The 24,024-nt window shown below is 45.8% G+C and overlaps 1 protein-coding gene across 6 annotated transcripts in view; it reads left to right on the top strand.

Annotated features, from left to right (window-relative positions):
• The first annotated feature begins 20,600 nt into the window (after positions 1-20,600).
• Positions 20,601-24,024, top strand: part of TBC1D24 (TBC1 domain family member 24) — a 30,727-nt gene continuing 27,303 nt past the window's right edge. For 2 of the 6 annotated variants that reach the window (XM_081888019.1, XM_081888016.1), the window contains exon 1: positions 20,601-20,792. The gene's annotated coding sequence lies outside the window, so the exon portion shown is untranslated. Of the gene's footprint in view, positions 20,793-20,824; positions 20,914-24,024 lie in introns of those variants that run through there. The other 4 variants (XM_081888020.1, XM_081888018.1, XM_081888021.1 and 1 more) reach the window with 4 other exon arrangements.

Here is a 24,024-nt window from a genome sequence, read left to right as displayed (position 1 = left end):
GAAGCAGGAGCAAGAGGTTGTTCCATTGCCCCCCTAAATCAAGGGAATGAGCATCAGATACAATAGTATTCTGTTTTTATGACGATTGAGGCTCATAAAGGCAGTTGTCAGAGAAGAATGTGGAGTTTTAGCACCAGAACCAGGGAGCTAATTGCTTCCTTGACTCTGCACATTAACCATGCTGGTATCCACCTGGGCCTAGAGACACCTCTTCTAACCTGCAGTATACATTATTGCAGAACTTCTATTACTGTGGTTTTCTGTTTTTGAAATAATTTTATTGGTTTCTTCCATGAGCTATGCATATCATATAAAGTCACAAAGCAGAAATTAAATATAACAAGATATAAAAAGCAAACAATGAAAAAGCCTGCTCCCTATGCTGGAAGCCAGGTAAGTAATGGTTATATATTCTTATGTATAGTCACTGTTGCCTGTTTAATTCATCTTCTGCATTGCTCTTGCAGGGCCCTTGCATTGTGTATTGCCAGGAACATGTGTCACTATTTTCATTGGCCAGAAGAGATCGAGATATCTGAGGACAAAGTTCAGAGCAGAAACATAATCATGAAATCCAAATTCGAGCTGATGCTGATGATACGGTGTTTTGTAAACCTGGTGTCTTGGCATCTGTAATAAACGGCCACCAAATAGCATATAATGTGTCCGGTTTCTTTTTCTTTTATGAGTGTGGTTTTAAACAAACCCCAAGCATTCTGGAGAGATTTGACCCTCTTGACTTTCCGTTTTAACTTTTCCCCCCCTCCAGTCCCTCTCATTTTAGGGAAAATTCTGACTATGCTAAACTTCCTTCTCAATTGTACACTTAGCCTATATGTTGACTAGCAGTGGGTCCACTGTTCTCAATTGGTTCAGGAACCCTTACATCTCATACCAGGCTCTGAGAACCCCTTAAGACTAAGAGTGGGAGAGGAAGGGTATCGTCTGCTGTTCTACCTCAGGCGAAAATGTCTTGTGCCAGCTTTAGAAGCTGTTCACAAAGCTCAGAGATCCTGGTTCCAGCCTTGGTAGAGCCTCACAGCTAATCAAACCCAGTTGGTTTCCCCTGATGGTTTTCTGCTTGCAGGCTTTTTCACTGGTGGCACCAGGGCTGTGGGATGCCCTCCCTGCTGAAATACCAGAGGCCTCCTTGGTATTGGCATTCTGCCAGCTCTTGAAGGCACACCTGTTTATTTCCCTGTTCCCCTAACTACAGTCTCCTGGTTTAATAGCTGTCTTAACCGTTTCGATGTGCTGTCTGGATAGGCTTGCATTACAATACATTTTAATTGTGGATGCTTTTAGGTTTTGGGGGAATTGTTTTGTTGTGCATTTTAATTACGTGTGTTTATAATTTTTGGCAATTGGTTTTCTCCATGAAAAAAATGTAATTGCCAGCTTAGCAGTTTAGCGGTATATATAAAAAAAAGAAATTGTTGAGAGTGACTTTTATTCAGACTAGCTGCATTTAAATTGACATATGCTACTCGTTAATTTCAATGGGTCTACTCTGAGCAGGACTAACATGGGATTAATAATACATGTAATTCACTCAGTGCAGATGCGCAGAATATCCTCCATGGAGCTCTGTGGCTCAATGGGGAACTTCAGAATTTAAAATATATCAAAGCTGAGATATTTATTCCAGATTAGTGCACCTTCTTTTAACATAACTAGAGTATTATATCCTTTAGAGCTACACTTGAGAACACATGGGTCAGAGGACAGTCCTCTATTTGAAGGGCACCCTGGTTCAAAAGTGATGCTGTTTTAGCTCTATGAGGACCAACACCTTGTGAACTGTGATCACTCTTTGTATAGACAGCAGATAACTTCTGAGGCAGTTTACCTCTGAATACCAGGTGCTGGGGTCAGACAACAAAGGCAGGCAATGGCCTTCAGACCATGCTTGTGAGCTTTCCAGATGCTTCTGACTAGCTGCTGGTTGGAACAGATTTCTGTAATGCAATGGTTTTCTACTAGAGTTCTGTGGCACCCTGGGGTGCCTTGAATGATGGACAGGGGTGCTGTGGGCAACACTGGGCTCTGTCCCTCTTTTCTTCCCTCCCTCCTCTGATGCCCTCTCATGTCTCTGCCTCCCAATGGTTTGCACAGCTGTTTGTTGCAGCAGCCCTGGCTATTAGCTCCGCAGGCGAATGGTGCCTCTGGGGCTGGCCAGGGAGTGCTCTCCAGGCCCCTGTGGGGCAGTGTGAGGAGGCATCTCTCCTTGGGGCAAGCTGGGCAGCTCAGAGATCAGGGGAGGCAGCCCCGGCTGCCCAGAAGACTCCCAAGGAGAGGGGAGAGGGGAGGAGGCTGAGGGAACACTCCACAAGGAAGGTTGTTCGAAAAAGGGCAAGAGGCTGCAGGCAATGGGTGGCATAACTGGGCTCCTGGGCTTCTGAGCTCCACAGAATGTAGTTGGTCAAGGGAGCCATGGACTCAAATAGGTTGAAAACCTCTGCTGTAATGGATGTTGAACCGCATATTACTCTAGTCAGCGCAAGACAGCAAAAGGTGTTATTGGGATATATCTTCTGACTAGTCTAGGGACGCGGGTGGCATTGTGGGCTAAACCACTCAGCCTAGGGCTTGCCGATCAGAAGGTTGGTGGTTCGAATCCCCGCGACAGGGTGAGCTCCTGTTGTTCGGTCCCAGCTCCTGCCCACCTAGCAGTTTGAAAGCACACCAGTGCAAGTAGATAAATAGGTACCGCTCTGGCGGGAAGGTAAACGGCATTTCTGTGCGCTGCTCTGGTTCGCCAGAAGTGGTTTAGTCATACTGGCCACATGACCCGGAAGCTGTACGCCGGCTCCCTCGGCCAATAAAGCGAGATGAGCGCCGCAACCCCAGAGTCATCTGCGACTGGACCTAATGGTCAGGGGTGCCTTTACCTTTACCGAATCTAGAGCAGGGCTGGGGAACATATTTCAACTCAAGTTCTGCATTCCCTTCTTGGCAGCCTTCTAGGAGCTATGTGCCAGCAATGGGCAGGACCAGCTTCAAACGTGGGCAGAGCAAGGGGTGCAAGTGTGTTACTGTTGTACAGTGGACTAAGAACACAAGAAGAGCCTGCTGGGTCAGGCCAATGGCTTCCCATTCTCACGATGGTCTATCCCGTCCAACATCCCATTCTCACGATGGTCAACCTGATGGCTGTCAGAAACCCACAAGCAGGACTGGTGCACTCTCCCCTCCTGCAGTTTCCAGCAACTGGTATTAAGGAACATTACTGCAAAGGCTGAGCGTAGCCATAATGGCTGGTAGGCATTGACAGCCTTCTTTTCCACGAATTTGGCTAATATCTCTATAAGGGAAGAACACTCCAGGAGGCTGCAAAGCAGGGTCAGTGAGGGGCATGGCCTGCAGAGAGGGGGTGTGGCTGGGAAATATTTCCAAGGGCCTGGTAGAGAGGCTTGGAGGGCCACATTCTGACCCAAGACTAGAGCCATAGCACCAACTCACTCAGTTGGTCCCCAGCTGATGATTACCGGAATCTGCAAAAAAAAAATTAAGACGCAGTCCCTTGTTGAGCAGGCGGGCAGCAGCGGAGCTATCGGTTTTTTTTCCATCTGTCGTAATCTTTCCTTTGCATCTTTATTGGTAGAATGGGTAAAAATGTAAAACATCCTCTTTGGAAATTAGAGCAGTCCTTCAAAGCTCAGCTGCATCTGGACAATGTAGGGTTCCGTCAAAAGTGTTTACAGAACGCGGAAGGGGGGGCTGGGGGTGGAAATCAAAGCGTTTGTGGGGAGAAAGAAGAAGATGGCAGCCCCAGACGTCGAGCAAAGCCCCACTGTCATATCCCCTTGGGAAACGGAAGACGGGAACATCAGGACTCGTTTATTTTAAGTAAACTATAAATATCAGACGACAAGGAATGCATGTAAGAAATGAAAATTTGGGCCGGATCCAGTGAGTTTCCGAAAGGTCTTGGACAAACATGTCTGATTGACTCTGGCAATTCACCCCCCCCCCACCCCCACCCACCCATTGGTTAAAGTTGATCAAGAGAGCAGAGAGTGAGATACAGTTTAATCCCTTCCAAATGAAAAGCAGATCGCATCAGAAAGAAATCAAGATAGAAGCTCTGCAGGAACTCAGCGGCAGGATCAGTCAAGACATGGGGCTGAGGGCACAGTGTGCCCTCCTATGCTTTGCAAAAGCAAAAACATGCAGCCAGTGGCTGCAAGGTGCTGTTGGGAATTCTCTGTGGGTGCCATTCAGAGGCCTAACAAACTTGCAGCGCGATCTAATCCTGCATAGCATAGGACCACTGCCTTCATGTCTGAAAAAGACTGCAGATGGTGCTGGTTTCTGTCTCTTGCCCTCTGAATCTTTTCCACTAGTCCTTAGTATGTGAAGGTCAGAGTTATTTCGGCAGCGGCAATGAAAAGCCACTCTGCACATCATAAAGGCACCCAGGTGGGTTTTTTTTAATAACTTCAGAACCCTTTTGGTGCACCATATGCAGATAATTACAAGGCAATCCATCTGCCTGTGCTCTAGGGAAGTGCAAGCAAGAATAAAAGTAGCCTTGGCCTATGGCTGCCTTTGTTTTCAAAAATCCTGCCATCATGTCCTCTGAGCATATGCAGAGTGCCTTTTTATCTGATCAGAAATGGCTCTTACCATGGACAAAGGTTTTGCTATTTTTTAAATTAGTGTCTCTTTAAAGTTACTGTTTGTTTTATTCTTTTTATTGCTAAATATGTTCTCTTTCGTTGTACAACATGTGCCAATGTAGGAACCTAAGAGCAAAAGCACAAACCTTCAACTGAAAAACTATTGGATGATTTGCTGTGGACTCAGCCCTGACCATTGGCTGCCATATTGTTATGAACATCAGAATTGTCATATTGGATCAGAAGACCATCTAACCTAGTTTTCTGTCTCTGTCAGTGGCCAGCCAGATTGCAGTCCCCAGTTACCAGTAAATTCATATATGTAAATAAAGATTTTGGGTAGAATTCAACTTCATACTCTTCTAATCATTCTGTCTGCACAAGCATTGCTGCTTGCCAGACAGAACAACGCCCCCCGCCCCGTTCCTTCTCTCCCCCCCCCCCCGCATGCTGTTCTGGGGGTTTTCCTGACACACACTCTGAGCCAATTTGGAGGGGTGAAACCCCATTGCGCAAGCAGAAATATTTGTGCAGGGCTTCCACTGGCACATAAACGCCTCATCAGCTAACATTTACTCAAAGTAGACTCACTGAAATGTCTTGTCCATCAGTTTCAGTGGATCTGCTCTGATCAGAACTAGCATTGGATGTAACCCATAGCCTCTGGTGTGTTAGAAAAACCCTGCTATAGACTGCTTGTTGCAGACCTGTACATTCCTTTCCTTTTCTTCCTCTTTAATAAACAGCACCCTCCCTGCCTCCCAGCCTGGGCACACTTTTACTCACTGCCTCAAACCCAGAGTTCTGTCTTCCTGGGGCACAATTACTTGCTTTATCTTACCTCCCAAGGATCCCTGGGAACTGTTACGCTTGGTTGGAACGACTTGGAAAATCCCCTTTCTGCCAACTGTGTCCCAAGAAGAAGAGCAAGCAGGGGCAGGAACCTGGGTGGGCATGCCCTGGCAGGGCCGTTAAAAAGAGGACAATACAACAATTCATCCCCCCCACCCTCTCCTTCTAGCCATTCCCTTCCTAGGCACTGATCTGCTCAGAGCCCTCTTGGAGCTGCCATTCAAAAAAAACCAATGATAATTAAATTCTGTTTCGACCTGCCCTGGCCTCCAAAGACTGTGGCAGTTAGCCAGGGACAAGGTGTTGCTTTCTCTGTGCAATAAAGCCAGGCCCGGCTGCAGCTTTTTAAAAGGTCTGAGCAAAGGATCTGCTCATGGTCTTTATGACCTGCTTCTCTGGATGAGGTCAGGTTGCCAGAGGGGAGCATAGCAAGAGTAGGCCAGACATGGGTTTAGTTCTCATTGAGGTAAAACCTTTGTCAGGGCTAGACCACTTCAGGTTGTAGGTATGCATGAATGGTGGTGCTTGTGTGTGTGTGTGTGTGTGTGCGCGCACACACACACACACACACACATAGCCTGCAACTGTCCTGGGAAAACCGGGACATCCTATTTTTTCACACGAGAGAATGGCGGCACCCCAAAATGCATGTTTTGGGGCACAATGTTCTCATGCAAGAGCACAGCCCTGAAAAAAAGCTGAGAAGCCACCAGGGCAGAGAAAACACACTCAGTGGTTTGGGCAAATAATAATAACAATAAATTTTATTTATACCCCGTCCTACCCAGCCAGAGCCGGGCTCAGGGTGGCTAACATCAATAAAATTTCAGTAAAAATATAACAAGAGGGGAAAAATTAAATACAGGTTAAAATGCAATTTAAAATGCAGCCTCATTTTAAAAGTCAAAACCATAAGGGGAGGGAAACTCCAAACTAAAGGCCAGGCAGAACAGCTCTTTCTTGCAGGCCCTGTGGAAAGTTGTCAAGTCCTGCAGGGTCTAAGTATCTTGTGGCAGAGCGTTCCACCAAGTTGGGGCCAGTACTGAAAAGGTCCTGCAAAGGGCCACTGGTCAGTGGCAGAGCATCTGAACTACTAATGCAAACATCACCAACCTTTCAGGGCCCATTTACACACAAGAGAAATTGTTGTGGGTGCAACACACAAACAGCAACTTATTCTACTGGTTACAGTGCTGTCCTTCTTCCAAGCCTAATTTCACTTGGAATAGGTGGCTGAAAGGGACCTTGTGGACACCAGGGAAAGTCTCCATGGGCACCGCATTGGTGACCCTGTCCCAATGCCTGCAGATTGAGCTGCTGTTAGAGCCACAAACAACAAGAACTGAATAAAAAGATGGAAACTCGATTGGGCCAGGTACAAGCCTGCAATTCTGTCACTGCACCAAGTTAGATTATAGGACTTGAGAGCTCCCAACCCTTCCCCTTGCTTTCATGATCTGACAAGGATAGACAGGCTGCTCCCTTGGCCTGTGGACTTACATAGTGAACAAGGGCAAGATGGAGCTATCACAGAGAAGTTAGAACGAACCAATGGATTCAAATGGCAGGAAAGGAGATTCCAACTAAACATTAGGAAGAACTATATGGTGGTAAGAGCTGTTTCACAGTGGAACAGACTGCATTGGAAGATGATGAATGCTCCTTCATAGGAAGCTTTTAAACAGAGGTTGGATGGCTACCTGTCAGGGATTCTTTAGCTAAGATTTCTGTGTTACCGGGGTTTGGACTCCATGAACTTTGGCCTCCCTTCCAATCCCTTCCAATTCTATTATTTTTTCTAAAGATTTATACAATTCTGAAAGACTTTTGGCCCAACAGCTTCTCAAGTTTTCCTCTATCCCATCCCACCCTAAGTAAAATAAATATAAGAATTCAGCCAAGTGTTAGGATCTGATCTGCTGCTGGATCCCATGCAGCAAGGCGGGTCAGGACCACGGATAGCTCCAGGGGAGCAACTTGCTCCAACAAAAGTTTAGAGCAGACTGAGCCCTTTTAAGCCTCTGCCCTCCTTCTTCCGACTGCCTCTCCGAGGCTCCACCCCCCTTGTGGATAACCTCCTTTTCATAAAGGGCCAACCCTCTGGCCTGTACATAGGTACCGCTCCTTTGTTCCATAGCCTCTCACCCGGTCTGCTCCCTGAACCATTTGACCAGTGAGGCATTTGGTTCCTGAGATTCAGGGGGAGGTGCCATGAGGGTTAAGACTTTGGCCCTACAGGCCACAGTGGTATGGGACATTCTTCTCTGTGCTCCTGTCCATCAGCCTCAAGCTCGGTCTCTCAATTTGCAGGGCCTGAGGCCTGGTCTGGCTCCACAGCCTCTGACCCCAAAGCCAGACTCTGGAGTCATGACACAAAGTTGAGTGAGGAACATCTTTTCATTCAGTTGCAAGGAGAAAATATTGATTCTTTTGTTGTGCAGATGGTAGTGGTACAAGAGCCTGGCTGGGATGGGTGGGGAGTGGAGTTGGCAACTCAAGGCGTACATGATCATTGTTTTTCCCCCTTTTTTACATCCTGTTAATCAGGGAAATAAGCATTAAGAAAGGTATGGGACGGCTTCATGTGATGAACCTGGTAGCCAAGAGCAAGAGGTCAAGCCAGGTATTTGCATATACGTTAAGGACGGCAACTTTCCAACTGGCCATGACTCTGAGGACCTAAACAAGTGATCACCTTTGCCCTTGTGTTATGAAAAGCTTTGCCTGTTCCTTTCTGCACAGCAGGCGGCCTATAAGGACTCTGCCCCATTTTGGTCCTTTGGCAACCCTAACTTGCTTCTGCAGTACCAGTAAGCTGCAATGGGGAAGTTTGCCCTCTCTTTAAGAGGGTGCATCTTAAAACTCAGGCTTTTATCCTTCTAAGTTCTACTTTGACTAGACATGTTGGAATTAATAGGCCTAAATTAGTCATGTCCATTCATTTTCCTCATAGTCTGACTTAACGCAACACACACCAATTTACAGCTACTTCTGATATTCCTATACAGTATTAGGCTTTAGGAAGAGAAAGGGCGCTCTCTGCTGTTTACTCAGGAAAAAGAAGCTTTTGAACAGGGCAGAGTCTCCAACCTGGAACAATGGAAAATGCTATCTAAATGTAGTTTGAATCTGCCAAAAGCTAGGCCAGATATCATTTAGAAGTCTCACCTGGAAATTTTGAGACAACAGGAGTCAGCAATTGGATTCAGTCATCATATAGAAATTACAGGCAAGAAGCACATGAGCCAAAGATTCTATATCCACCCCAACTCCCCAAGGACAGAAACATTCACTGCAAGGGGACAAGTAGCTGATGATATTTCCAAATTGTTGAAGCAAGCAATTGGGTGGTGCCCTGCTCCTTCCAGTCCTCCACTCTTAGCCCATTGCTTCCTTCCTCGGCCACTGCAGACAAACAACGTAGAGTGTTATTGCATCTGGTTGGCCACTGGGAAAGCAGGAGGCCGGACTAGATGGGCCTGCAGCCAGGCTGTTCTTATGACTTCATGATCTACTAACTCAGTTCCTGGTGGGTATTACAACAAAGATTCAATAAATAGACAAAAATGTTGATTTCCCTGCTCTCACTCTGGTGCTCGCCATGGGAACCGAGTATAGTAAAGATTTTATATTGTGATTTTATGTTGTAACTGCCCTGAGACCTGCAGGTATAGGGTGGTATAATAATAATAATAATAATAATAATAATAATAATAATAATAATAATAAACCCAGCATCATGCAAAAACGTACAGTGGCTTAGCACTGCCAACTCTGTTGTTCACACCAATATGCATTACTGCTTCTCAAATATTCAATGATGCAAGAGAGGAGGGGTACAAGTGGTGTGCTCTATGGGTTTCCCTGAAATCCAGTCCCTCTGTTAAGGTCTATCCATTCAGAATAAGTTTACACAGATCCACCCACTGGTTTGCTAGCAGCCAGGAGTGCCCCCAGTTCTCTGGCAAGCGGAACAATTGGTACCGTGCGGATTACTAGCCCAGAAGTCTAATTTCTACTGCAGTTTCCAAGCAGGTCAGAAGCTGCAATACAGTAGTCCCTTCCAAGCAGCAGGAGAGACTCATGCTGTTCCTTTCTACATCCCTGTATAAATGAGATAAGATTCTGTCTGTCTCCCATGCCAGAGGATAAAGGGGAACAGTCTGGTGGCAAGCACAAATAATGACTGGCTGGTAAACCAGGCTAGTATCTGCCGACTCCTGATTAAGAAGTTAACCGACATATGCTCCATCGCTTATCCTGCACTGAGGTGAGAGAAATTCAATGACATAAGAAAAGCATGGGATAATCCTGGCTCGGCAGCAGTACATGTGAAAAAGATCTAGGTGTCTTTGGCCATATCCGTCTGATACATTTAAATTGTATATTGGTGAAAATGACCAAAAAAATGCTTCCTATCATAAGAAACTGCTTGCAGTTGAAGGACAGTACACAAATTTAATAAAGAAACAAACAAATACATGTAAATATGGGCCCCTGGGAGTGTTTTCCTCTCCTTCAGGACACTTTGGAACTCCCTGCCCCATGAAACCAAGAGGCGCCTTCTTCATTGTTCTCTTTTTGGCTCCTGATGAAAACATACTTGCTCAGAGTAGTTGACTCAGATGTTGAGGTGGTTTTAATGTTTTTGCGTGTGTGTGTTTGTGCTTTAAAGCACTGTTGCGATTTTTCTCTTGGTTTATCTTTTTGTAAACCACTTTGAGCTGCTGCTTTCCCCTCCCAAAATGATGTATAAATTTTATGAAGTGAAATAAATAACATAGCCAGAGTGTTTTCCCCTCAAAAAATAAAAGAAAGAAAGAAAGAAACTGCTTGCAAAAATGTGTGTTATTTGACAAAATTTGTCAACAAGGGAAATGTGAAGACTAACACCCTCCCATTCAGAAAGTCTCGCCTTCATTGTCATCGCCTGATGGGACCAGTAATACTTATCTTCCCCGGCACCCTGGAACACAGGAGCGCTGACTTGGGCCCCAGATTAGGGGCACCCAATGGCAACCGTGATGTAACATGACGTCATGATGTTGTGCCAGGCCCCCCTGTAGTTGGTGCCGGTGCTGGAACAGGTTTCCTTCTCCCATCCTCTCAGTGCAGTAATATATTTCATAGCACCTGTGCTGGGAAAACCAAAGGACATTTCTGCACAATTAGAGTCCAAAGTATCAAAGAACTATAAAGATCCATTCATTGCTAGGGATGGACAAAACTGTTCATTTTTTTGTTTCTCATTTTTCCCAATATCCACATGTTCCAGGTCAGTTTGCATAATTTTCAGCCCTCCTGAAAATTCTTTTATTTTATTTTACTTTGGCTGGGAAGGGATAGATCATTTATCCAGTCAGTTTTCCAATTCCTGGCAGTTTCCCATTCGGACACTAATCAGCTTCAGCACCGGACAACCATTCGGTACCTCTGCCCCATTCTCTATGAACCAAGATGGAGTCAGCAGCAGCTGCAATATCTTATAAGAACTGCTTTCCTCCCTGAAACCTTTTTCTCCATCTCCCTCCAAATACCCTGCAGGTATTTAAGTAGGTTATAAATGTGGGGGGTTTGCCATGGCATTTTCCCAAACATACCCCATAAATTGCAGTCCCATGCCGATCATAAGCCAGGTAATAAGGCCACTTTTTTTTTCGTCCCGCCAAAAGCACAGAGGTGGCAGCAGGGAGGGGGTGAAGGCTTATTAGCGTTAAGGTGAATTTTATGTGCAATGGAAAATGTTTACTCAGCTGAAAGCAAGAAGGGTTTTGAACCCAAGAATGCATGTTAATGAAAACAAGAGCATGCAGAGGAGAAGTGAGTTTTGGCACAAAGTGGCAATTCACTTGCGTGCACAGGTGTAATCACACGGGAGGAGCCCAAAGCCTCCAGGTCAGAGCGCTCACAGTGCCCTCATTTGCTTCACACTTTTGCAAAAACTAATTGCGGGTGCTGCTTCATATTGCAGCAGAATGCCATGGGTAGACATCATTCCTTCATTCTTTTCTGTAACCATAAAAGGTAAAGGTAAAGGGATCCCTGACCATTAGGTCCAGTCGTGACCAACTCCGGGGTTGCGCCGCTCATCTCGCTTTATTGGCCGAGGGAGCTGATGTACAGCTTCTGGATCATGTGGCCAGCATGACTGAGCCACTTCTGGCGAACCAGAGCGGCGCACAGAAACGCCGTTTACCTTCCTGCCGGAGCGGTACCTATTTATCTATTTGCACTTTGATGTGTGCTTTTGAACTGCTAGGTTGGCAGGAGCAGGAACCGAGCAACGGGAGCTCACCCCGTTGCGGGGATTCGAACCACTGACCTTCTGATCTGTAACCATAGGCCATCATTAAATCTGGCAGTGATACAACATTGGAGCCCAAAGCAACGTACTCAGTGACATAGCTCCTTTGAAGTGCTTGCATGGTCCTAAACAGCTTAGGACTTGGATATGAAGAAGGATATTGACAAGCTGGAAGGTGTGCAAAGGAGGACAACCAAGATGATAAAGGGCCTGGAAATCAAGCCTTATGAGGAGCACTCAGTCTGGTTCAGAGCAGCAGCTGTTGCCTACTCCATCACCTTGGTAATGGAGACGCCAAGGTGGGAGAACCCTGAACAAAAGTGTGCAGGAACCTTTGAAGACTTTTGACGTTGCCCAACCCTCTTAGCCAAAGATCAACCCAAAATCATCATACATACATCATAGGAGGCAGTCTACAGCAGAAATCCTGTCTGGCAGGATACCTGATAATGGTCGCTGGTTGCACTACCTGGGCAACCTGGCCATTATTTTGTTCCTGAATCCAGGTTGAAGGCTCACCCTATTCATACACAAATGCACCCTTAAGACGGGATTTGTAAGGGAAAAGACAATGGGAAGGCTTCCCATTACTGCAGAGGAATATTTGAAGTCATTGGGAGAGTCAAAATGGCTTCAGGATTGCTCTCCTGTACTGTTTCAGACACATGGTTTATATATTTAGATATGTGTGCATTTATGAATATTTATTCTACATTTGAGACCTTAAAATTCTTATAACAATCCCCCGTTTGGAGCTATAATTTTATCTAAAATTGTTGCGCCACCAAACAACCTGATGTCCGCCCTTCCCAGATGTTGTAACTGGAGGTGTTTATGTAACCCCGAAGAGACTTGCACGTCAGGCCTCTTAAGGCTATTCGCAAGTGTAGCAGTGCACATAGCTGGACATAGGATTCTGTATCATATAAAATAACACATCTTATTTTGTTCTATAGTTAAATTACTTCTGGCATTCTAACACTTTGGGAGAAGCCTTCTCTCCCGTTTCCCATTAAAACGAGGGTCTATGCTTTACATAGACTATGCTTTACTTTCAGCAGTATTTAAAATTGTTTTGATTCTGCTTTTTTGTGTTCTCAGGTGTCAAAGTTAGCCTCCTGGCCCTGCTCCTCCAGTATGCCACAGCAACATCCCCCAGTAGGATTCCCTGGTTGGGCTTTCATTGTCCATAAGCAATATCCCATGTAGCTAGGTGGCAACACTCCCTGGAAAGAAATGGTCCATCTTGCCCATCTTTGGGGTTTTACTATGGCTTTGGTCTTGTGCTCAAGGGGTGAGTTGCTCTTCTTGGAGGTTCACCTATCCTGTCTGAAGGGAAAGATTTGTTTCCTGTGAAAATCTCTGTAAGGGTCTGCTTCCTTTGGGCTTTGCAAGGGAATAGGAAAGCAGATCTCTGTAAACTTCCAACAAAGCAGCTTGGCTTGGCATACACGAGAAATGTCTGTGCATGGAAGGAAAATGTGTATATTGGCAAATGCATAGCCAAGGACTAGAAATTAGCAAAGATTAGCATTAAAAATGGCTTTCCCAAGGCTTGAAAACTCCTCCGTGGATAAAAAGGAATTTCCTGTTCACAGGCCAAGGGATCTGGGAAAACCTGGAATTTTATTTTTTAAAGGGGAAAATCAGCTACTCCTAACTGTACCCATTTCATACCCATCTGAAAAATATCATTCCCCAATGGCTGAAATGTTCTGATAGCTCAAGCTCTGATTACATATTGCTTTGGTGGTGTCTTTGGCATGTAGTAGTAACATGCTGACTGGGGAGTTCTGAAACATTATTATTTACGATTTAAAGTTGTGTTTATTTATTTTAAGCCTTTTAAAAGAGGAGTGTTGCCTGATTAAGAAATCTTACACTGAAGCCTAATGCATATTTATCTGGGAGCAAAGCCCATTGAACTCAAGGGGGCTTTGTTATGCATAGATATTTATAGGAGTACACTATGCTTTTATTAATTGTATGAGTTTAGTCAAATTAAAACAGGACTGTAGCAAAATGAATACTAACTTTGGAGGGTGGGGCACAAGGTGTGCAGAATTCACCCATGCTTCTCCCAGCTCCTTCATGCTGCCAACTGCTGTATTTAAAGCCTCAGCATGTCCCAGAAAAATGCTGCAGCACAATATAGGTCCCCCCCCCCCACAAGGTGTTATGTACTGAGTTGAATAGGATCCAAAATGCAGCAGTCTGACTGGTCCTAGAACAATAGGATCCAAAATGCAGCAGTCTGATTCGTCCTAGAACAATAGGATTCAGAATGCAGCAGTCTGATTGCTCCTAGAACAATGCAGCAGTATGATTGGTCCGCAGGAGCCACCCAATCCAGCTCCAGGTGGAAGTGAATCTGCAACCTGATTGGGCTACAGGAGAATCCCATAATTAGCCAATCACGTGCGGCCCATTGTGTAAATAATGTCTATAAAGCAGATATTTGGGGAAACATTCATTCCTCCTCACCACTACGAGCTGAATAAAGAGCATGAAATCCACTCTTGACTCTGAGTATATTTCACAAGGGATATTCTGGGAAGTGGGGAAATGGCATTCCCCACTGTTGGCTGCTTTAAAATGCTAGTGGAAATGTCACCCAGCCCCTGAGTCCCTTGCAAAGCTAAGCTGTGTTGCGACATAGCTTTGTTCTAGAGCAGCCTTTGCCAACCGGTTGCCCTTCAGATGTTTTGGACTCCCGTCAGCTTCAAACCAACACAGCCATGGTAGATACTAGGACAGCAAAGCAGCTGGCAGCTTCTGCTAGCAAACAAGATCCCTTGGTAAATGGGGGGAAATTGCAAAGCCAGTGTGTTCGCTGGACCATGCATCCTGATGCAAGGCTTCTTATAGAGACATGGAAAACCCAGCGCTGGAATGACTGCTTACAGGCCACCCAAAAAAGAATAAAGAGAGGACAAATGGGCTGCAGATTTGCATATTATTTGCATATGATAATTTGTATGAATGAAAATTTACAAGGCATTAATATAACTTAAATAGAAATATATCTCAATAAAATAGGGACTATTTGTGGCAAGGTAACCCATATGTCTGGAACGTGGGTGGCGCTGTGGTCTAAACCACTAAGCCTCTTGGGCTTGCCAATCAAAAGGTCGGCGGTTCAAATCCCCGCTACGGGGTGAGCTCCCATTGCTGCCCCAGTTCCTGCCCCAGTTCCAGTTCCTGCCAACCTAGAAGTTTGAAAGCATGCCAGTGCAAGCAGATAAATAGGTACCGCTCCAGCGGGAAGGTAAACTGCGTTTCCATGCACTGCTCTGGTGTCGGTGTTCCGTTGCACCAGAAGCGGCTTAGTCATGCTGGCCATATGACCCAGAGCAAACAAACAAACACTCAGCCTGTAAAGCAAAATGAGCACCGCAACCCCAGAGTCATTTGTGACTGGACTTAAGTGTCAAGGGTCCCTTTACCTTTACCTTAACCCATATGAAGGCTCAGTTTGCTCTCCAGATACTGTGATGTGCATCTTCAAGGCCCTTCCTGCTTTCCCTTCTTTGGGTTCTTTATCCTCAAACCAGATTTGGCCAAGACATCCCTTTATATAGAGGGCTCTGGCAAACAGGAGTTGCCCTCTCTAGGGCAGGTCACTTGGCAATAGGGATGGAGAAGAAATTTGATTCCACTCATCGTTAAAGGCAAGCCTACCTAATTCACACTTTTGGAAACAACCAAAACACAGCGACCCTGTAAAATGTACACTTCTCTAGCCAAATCATGTGTACAAAATGCATATATTAAAGTGTGCATATAAAGGCATATATTTGCACAAATAATAAAAAAATGGATTGTATTGGGGAAATTGCTTTGCAAAAATGTGTATATTAGACAAAATTACATTTAAAAGCTTGTATAGAATATGTATAGGAGGAGAAATTCACTAAAAATTGCTGGTGAATTTTCTTGGGAACTTAAAAAATATATACTGCAAAAGAATGGGGAAATGTGGAGAACTGAGTTAAAGACTGGAAAAATGAGAAACTGAAATTGACAAATTTCCCCACCCCTCCTTAGTCACCCTTGCCCTGCCTTGAACAACAGATTGTGAAAGAAATTGCTGATCAGGACACAACCCCATGGCGGTTTGCAGGTGTGGACGTAAGCTAAGCCTTTGCGTGTCTGAAGAGGAAGGATTGTGGTCTGTGGGCCAGAGAAATACAACCCACTTGAACACAGTTCAGTGCAGGCATTTACACCCACACAGAAACAGTTGGCAGGGTAACAAATATTTGAGAAGTCCAGTCGAAATATCTCAATTCATGGAGGTGTGTTGCACCACATTCTCTGCGCAAGGCAGGGACTTTCAGCCACCTGCCAACTGAGAAAAGTGGAACATTAAGCCCCTATGGTCAGGTGGGCAGAATTCTGCCATGACCTCAATCCATTAAGAGCGCAGGTTTGCTTTCCAAATCTCAAGGGACTTCTTACTCGGAGCAAACTGTGGAATATGTGCACCGGGGAAAAAGAACCTTGATTTAGGAGAGGTCGCTGTTCATACACCTGATAAAAATCAAAACACAGGATTGACTTTCCTCTCGGCTCGCTTCGCTTTTTTGGCACACTTCGCCTTCAGCTGGCAGAGCGGGCGAAAATCCATTCTCCTTTGGGTCATTAAACAAGCCATTTCCCCTCTAAAAGGAAGGGGGGCACTCTGTACGTCTGCGGCCCTGCTGGCCCAACCAAGGCCTGCTCTCCCTCTCTCCTCCTCCCCCCCCCACCTTGCCCATCTCCAAGGCTTTCTGGGACATCAGGCACATGGATTGGAGGTCTGCATTAGTATGAAAGCAGCGCACACATCTGGAAGTCCCTTCAGTAAATTGGGCAATTATTCATACCACACTTTCTGGAAGGAGCCTTGTTAAAGGCTGGCCAAGAGCAACAATGGAGTGTGGGCTATGCCCCACCCCTCTCAGCAATTGTATAGCGAGAGCTGAAGGGGGTGGGTCAAGGAGAAGAGAGGAGAGGGCGTTGGGCAGCAGCAAGGATGGAGGAGGAATTTATTGCTGTATTCAATCCACAGGACGCGCTAGCATTTGGAAATCCTTTTTCATTCCAGCCTGTAACTAAAAGTCTAGATGGTGATGATGGTGATAATGATGAGCTGTAGCTCAGTGGTCTGCTTTAGGCACAAAAGTTTTCGGTTTCAGTCCCCAGCATCTCCAGGCCATGCTGAAACGCTATAGAGCTGTTGTTGCATAGCAACATAGCAAATGCTAAGCTTGATGGCCAGTGGTCTAACTTGGAATAAGGCAGTTTCCTATACTGATTGTGCCTGTAACGTCTTGGTGTGGAAGCTGAGGGCCAGGGCCCAGATGTGACTGCCTAGGCCAAGCTGTCCAGCCCTGCTCAGCTCTCCTTGGGTCACACCCCTCACTGCCCCAAATGTTTTTGCCTGGCTGGGATGATGAAGATAATAATCTTCAGCTTTATATTGTAAAGTGTACAGTGGTACCTCTGGTTAAGAACTTAATTCGTTCTGGAGGTCCATTCTTAACCTGAAACTGTTCTTAACCTGAGGTACCACTTTAGCTATTGGGGCCTCCAGCTGCCACCACGCCGCCACCATGCAATTTCTCTTCTCATCCTGAAGCAAAGTTCTTAACCCAAGGTATTACAGTGGTAATTCTGGTTACATATGCTTCAGGTTACATACGCTTCAGGTTTCAGACTCCACTAACCCAGAAATAGTACCTCGGGTTAAGAACTTTGCTTCAGGATGAGAACAGAAATCATGCTCCAGCGGCAGCAGCGGCAGGAGGCCCCCATTAGCTAAAGTGGTGCTTCAGGTTAAGAACAGTTTCAGGTTAAGAACGGACCTCCGGAACGAATTAAGTACTTAACCCAAGGTACCACTGTATTTCTGGATTAGCAGAGTCTGTAACCTGAAGCGTCTGTAACCTGAGATACCACTGTATTGTGAAGTGTGTCTTTGAGGGTGAAGCAGTGATTGCGGTTGCTGTAGAGCTCAATACGAGAGAGACATGTTTTGTTGCAGTTCGGGCATATGAAGGCATCTGGTTTTGCTGCTGCAGATGCACCATGGCATTTCTTCCCTCTGTGTTCCTTCCGGCGATCATTCCTCCCCTGGTCACTGCTATGGATATAAGACCTGACTGTTTCCAGCACTGCGGTTGTCTGGAAGGAGTTTCCACACAGCAGAGTTGACGTTGCCAGGCTTCATGTCACATTCGCATGAACACAGAGTTGGTCTGCCAGCTCCCCATAGAGCATGTCCTTAAGCATCCTGCTATCTTCCATTCTGTGGGCATGAACCAGTCTCTGGTCTTTTCTGATGCATCACTGATGTTACCACTGCTGAGGTTTTCAGGCTTTCCATAGCAAGAAACAATAGCAATGAACAGCTGCCCTATTTCCACATACCCATGTCAACTTCCCAGAGACGGCAATGTGCTTACAGGAAAATGTCAGAAAGGAGACGGTGTGCTAGGATCCAAACCGGGTCCCTGCCTCTTTAAGATCTTATTTAAGAACTTCCATTCCTTAAAGAAGAGACAGACTCTAGGAGGGGTAAATTGGCCCTGGGTGCTTAAAAACCTTCAAAGTCCACTTCGTTGCAGCAGCCTGTTAACTTGGATCTGTAATTAACTTTGATCATGTGTACTACATCCCCATCATTTTAATAACCACTTCATTGTGGCAGGTGGGTCAGTTTTGTTTTCTCCTTATAGGCTAATGCTATTTTAAACACTCTTAAGATATGTATGCCATCCTTCTCCAGACACTAGTAGGTAGTTCCTTCTTATCTCCACAAGGGGTCTCACATTCTCAGTGTTTGTCTGACCTCAAATCACTGAGGCTACAATCCTCACCTGGAAATATGTCCTTCTACCTGCGCTACAAACTGCGGGAGGCAGTGGAAGACAGGAGTGCCTGGCGTGCTCTGGTCCATGGGGTCACGAAGAGTCGCACATGACTAAACAACAACAACCTGCACTACACATTTAAAGCAGTATCATATGACTTTAAACAGCCATGGTCTCCAGTAAAGAATCCTGGTAACTGTAGTTTGTTCAGAGTGAGTGTTGAGAGTTGTTATGAAAACCCCACCCAGAGCTACGGTTCAGGAGTCCCCTACGAGCAGGACGGATTGTAAAACCACTCTGAAAATTCTAGTTCTGTAAGGGGAATGAGTGCCTCCTTACAACTCTCGGCACCCTGAACAAGCTACAGCTCCCAGGATTCTTTGGGGGAAGCCATGACTATTTAAAGTGGTATGGTGCTGCTTTAAATGGATTGTGTAGATAGGCTCCCAGTCCATTCTTAGGATTGCATTGTGAAAGTTGTTATGTACAGTCATACCTCGGGTTACAGGTGCTTCAGGTTGCATTTTTTCGGGTTACAGACCCGCCAAAACCTGGAAGTACTGGAATGGGTTACTTCCGGGTTTCGGGGGTCGTGGATGTGCAGAAGCACTAAATCGCGCTTTGCGCATGCGCAGAAGCTCCGAATCGCAACCCATGCGTGCGCAAACGCGCCACTGCGGGTTGCAAACGTGCATCCCACACAGATCATGTTCGCAACCTGAGCGTCCACTGTATACCACATTCAACTGAGAAGCCATTTTTGAAAGCTTTCTACTAGCTTAGTGTTTAAAATACTGTACAACTATCCATAGTCATTGGAAAGTACTCTGGAATGCAGCAGGAATGAAACATCCTCAGCACAGCATCAGCGGTGCAGCGTGGGTTGCCAGTGCCCGGGGGCAGGCAAACTGCCAACACTGTTGGAGCCCGCCCCACCCACCCCCTAGAGCCAAGTGGGGCTGCACTGTGCTGTGCTGCCTGTCCGCCCATGCAGGGTGAAGCCCAGCCGACTGACACAGTTCTTGGTGGGCAAATCCCCCCGACTGCCCACAGTCTAAGATGGGCAATGGGATAAACTAGAGAGGGACGGGAAAGAAAAACAAGGGAATAGATTAATTTGTGTAATGGTCACATTTTGGGATTAGAGGTTGACATGCAGCCATTTCCACCTGGTTGTGTCTGAGGGGGAAGACATTCAGCAACGGACCAACTGCCATTTTGGCTCCTCTGCAGCCATTCCAGCTGGTTATGATAGTCATATTTAAATTTAAGAATGAGGAGTATGAGTGATTACTGTCACTAGAGCCTAAAATATTACTTTGGGGCTAAAACATAATTTTACATGATATAGAAGTACAGTAGTGGCAAACTTCACTGCTGGTAAAATGGGTATGTGTAGGATAAAGTATGCCACCTGTTTCAGACTGGATTGACAAAATGATGTTTACCTTTGCATATTATAGAAGGCCATGTAATGAGCAACCAGTTACATGTTTAGAAATATGGACTTCACTGTTACTTGTGGTGTTTTGGACTCATAAATTTCAAGATACTGTATATGCTTTCACATATCTTTTTTTGCAATTATATATAGTTGTTTTGCACATGTCAACATGTATAATCAAGTGGGTTGTTTTTTTTTTTTTTAAATTAAGATACATCGCCTTTTAGGTATAGGCCCTATAAGGAGACATAAAAACTAAAGAAGATGCACCTAAGATACATCTGAGGAGATAAAAACAACAGACGAAACACAGCTAACTCTGTAAGGATATTTTCAACGGCCTTCACCGCGCCCTCAGAGCAACAGCTGTGAGCTATGGAGCTCCTTAAAAATGTATAAGCCACGCCCCCTCCCTCCTGGCCGTCGCCGTGCACGAGGAAAAGGAAAAGGCGGGGGAAAGGAAAATACAGACAGAATAACGCCACAGCCTGCGAGCGCGCGACGCAGGAGCGGAGCGGAGCGTGCACGCACGCACGCCACGGGAGCACGCGCCAAGGCTTCTCCCCCTGCGCCGAAAAGTCTCGTGCGCGGCCGTAAGCTCCGAGACGACCTTACTACGCATGCGCCTCGAGCCGCTATTTATAATCTGCTCCGTTCGCGGCCGCCGCAAGGGCTCCCGGAGGAGGTGTGTACATGGATGAACTGTGAGGTTGGTGAGTAGAGAAAACGCGGGGGGGGGGGGCGAGCGAGAGGAAGGAGAGCGAGATAGAATGGTATAAAAGTGCGCCTGCGCGGGTTGGGTCTTACGAGCTGGTACCTGAAGTGGGGCCAGAGGTAAGAGGGGCCGGACGCGGAGGGAGGGCGCGAGGGCGCACTCAGCCTGCGGGGGGCGCCTCAGACCCACACCTTTTGCCGGGAGAGGGGGCTGGGAGCAAAGGCAAGGTGGAGACGGCCGTTTTAGCGTTGGGGGGGGGGCGAGGTATTTTTGTGGAGAGCAGCAACTGTGGGAGAAATACAGGAATACCCTGGAAGGGCGGGCTGGGTTTCGTTTCAGCCGAAGTCCTCTTCTGTTTTTCATCCTCTTCCCAGTTTCCAGAGATGATGGATTTGTGGAGTGTGTGGGAGAGTTTACACAAAAGGGGGCAGTGTCCTTGAGCATGAACAGAGTGCCACCGCCAAGGAGCCCACTGTGCGTCTACATTTTGGGGTCTGTGTGTGTGGCGTGCAGTGAATACGGTGTCAAGGTAGAATTCGGGAGTTCCTGGTCTGATTGACCCCACTCAGCCCCATAGCATGCTAGGTGACATTGGGGTCAGTGACAGATTCTCAGCCTTAACCTGCTGCACGGGGTGGTTTGTTAGGATAAAAGGGGTGTGGAGAGAGAACAGTGCGTGTTGCTTTGAACTCCGTGGAGGAATAAGGTGGGTTATTAAGGGCAAGTGGTCTTTTTTAAAATATGGAAAAGCTCCCCAAATGATGTGAATCCCAGCAGCTTTTCTTCTAGACATTGGGTCGCTTGTAATTGTGTGGAAGAAAGACCCTTAAAGCAGAAGTATTCATCCCTTTCACACTCCAGACCCACTATCTTAGCCCCAACCTGCAGCACTGGATAAGACTGGTATCGTTATCCTTGAGTTGAAAGTGGCTCTGGGAATCATCTAGTCCAACCCCTTGCAATGCTGGAATCTCAAGTACATGGCCATCCAAGCTCTGCTTAAAAATCTTCAAGGAAGGAGAGTCCATCACCTGTTTTCTGTTGTTTTCATCTATACTAACCTCCTTTCTCCTTAACCTCCACATTTCTGCTGCACCCCTTTGCCTTCTCTTTTAAAAATGAGATGAAATCCAAAGACACAAGAAAAGTGGTTCAACTGGGGCACCTGCTTGAGATTGGGCTACAACCCCGTGTTGCATCCTAGCCCATTATATGAAGGCCAGGGTATGTAGAAATCTGATAATGATGAGATAATTTTAAAAAGCCATTGAAACAAAGTTATGTACAAGTATTGGGTGATGTTCAACTAAGTGCCACTGAAATTAATAAACATTACTAAGTTAAGGCCTTGAATTTCAGAGGGTCTGTTCTGAGTAAAACTCAACTGAATGCCACCCATAGGCGATTGAGGGCTGAATTAGAGGCCCAGCTTGCATTCCTACAGATGGAAAAACAAAATCTTGATTCCTAAAGATTGACATGGGACATCTAAAACACTGGATTTTCAGGCAAATGCAAAAAAGAGGTTCTGCAGCATGAGGGGAAGGGTGTCCTCCTGGAAATAAGCTCCACTGATACGGTGGGACTCCCCAAATACATAACTATATAGAGGATCTGTTTACACAACTCCACCCACATAATTGGCATCCTTGCTATATCCTCTACCTTCTCTTTTGACTAGCCGTGTGTTTTCCAGAGTGAGCGCTGAAACTTCTACCCACCCTCTGGCTGTAAAATATGGTTAGTGACATTAGGGGTGTAATGGTACTTATCTGGTGTGGGGGGGGGGCGTTGCTAGTTTGGGAAATATGTAACCGGAATCAGATGTTGAGGCTCTAAAGCAGGCATCCCCAAACTCGGCCCTCCAGATGTTTGGGGACTACAGTTCCCATCATCCCTGACCACTGGTCCTGTTAGCTAGGGATGAAGGGAGTTGTAGTCCCAAAACATCTGGAGGGGCAAGCCTGACCTAAAGTGAAGCAGTTGCTACCTCTAGAATGGATGTTGATACTGCAAGCAGCCTGAATTGTTCGTAGTTACAGAGTGGTTGTTGTATAAACACAATAAACTAGGTTTAAAGGCATGTTTAAGTGCCTGTTTATGTTTTTCTTAATCATGTGATGCATGAATCTCATGCACTAAACTGTTCAACTTGAAATTGCCAATATCCTATAGGTTAAATAAACAAAAAAACTTGCCCTAATACTCTTTGCACTGTGGATTATATTTTAAAAAGCCTGTATCTCTCAGGCCTAAGATTTTGAAATGACATAAGATGTTTGCTGTATCGCTTCAGAATGCATGTTCCCCTGAAAATGTTTTCCGAAACATTCATGAATTTGTAATTAATTAGACTGATTCCAACCATGAGTTATCAATTAGGCCATTTTTTCTCATGACTTCTGAATCTGCCTATATCTGTAGGGTGGGAGAAAGGATTTTTTCCAGCCCTGCATTTAATTGGTAATTGAGCAATCTTAGCCGCATTCACACTTCCCTCTCTTCGAGCAGTTACTGCATTAATAGTAACTTCTATTTCCACATGCGTGCTATAGTTTTATCTGGTTTTCTTTTCCCGCACTGGGAACCTGTGGGTTTTTTTTACAGCAAATAGAGATGTGTTGATGGTTTTTTAAAGATCTTACATCATATTTCATAAGATCACAAGTTTTGAATCCTGAAACACTTGGCAGCCTTATTGTTGGCGCTGCTGGGCTCTTGGAACTGATGCTGATAACTAAAGTGAGGGGGGAAACCCACCTTCTAAACAACCCCAGAAAAAAAACTGACTATGAATGTGATTGTGATTTTGAAAACCTGCACCACACAGTCATTTACATATCTAAGCAAACTGTATTTCATTTCAGTGAGAACATGCTTGAATTAGCTTCTGTCCATTTTGTAAAGGGTAGCCTTACATGGCAGCCTTACATAATGTATGTATAAAAGGTAAAGGTAAAGGTACCCCTGCCCGTTCGGGCCAGTCTTGCCAGATTCTAGGGTTGTGCGCTCATCTCACTTTATAGGCCAGGAGCCAGCACTGTCCGCAGACACTTCCGGGTCACGTGGCCAGCGTGACAAGCTGCATCTGGTGAGCCAGCGCAGCACACGGAACGCCGTTTACCTTCCCGCTGGTAAGTGGTCCCTATTTATCTACTTGCACCTGGAGGTGCTTTCGAACTGCTAGGTTGGCAGGCACTGGGACCGAACGACGGGAGCGCACCCCGCCG

The sequence above is a fragment of the Podarcis melisellensis genome, assembly GCF_964234715.1.
Source record: "Podarcis melisellensis genome assembly, chromosome: 14".
Lineage (NCBI taxonomy): Eukaryota > Metazoa > Chordata > Lepidosauria > Squamata > Lacertidae > Podarcis > Podarcis melisellensis.
The sequence above is the reverse complement of the archived record's forward strand: the minus strand, read 5'-3'. Positions and strand labels throughout refer to the sequence as shown.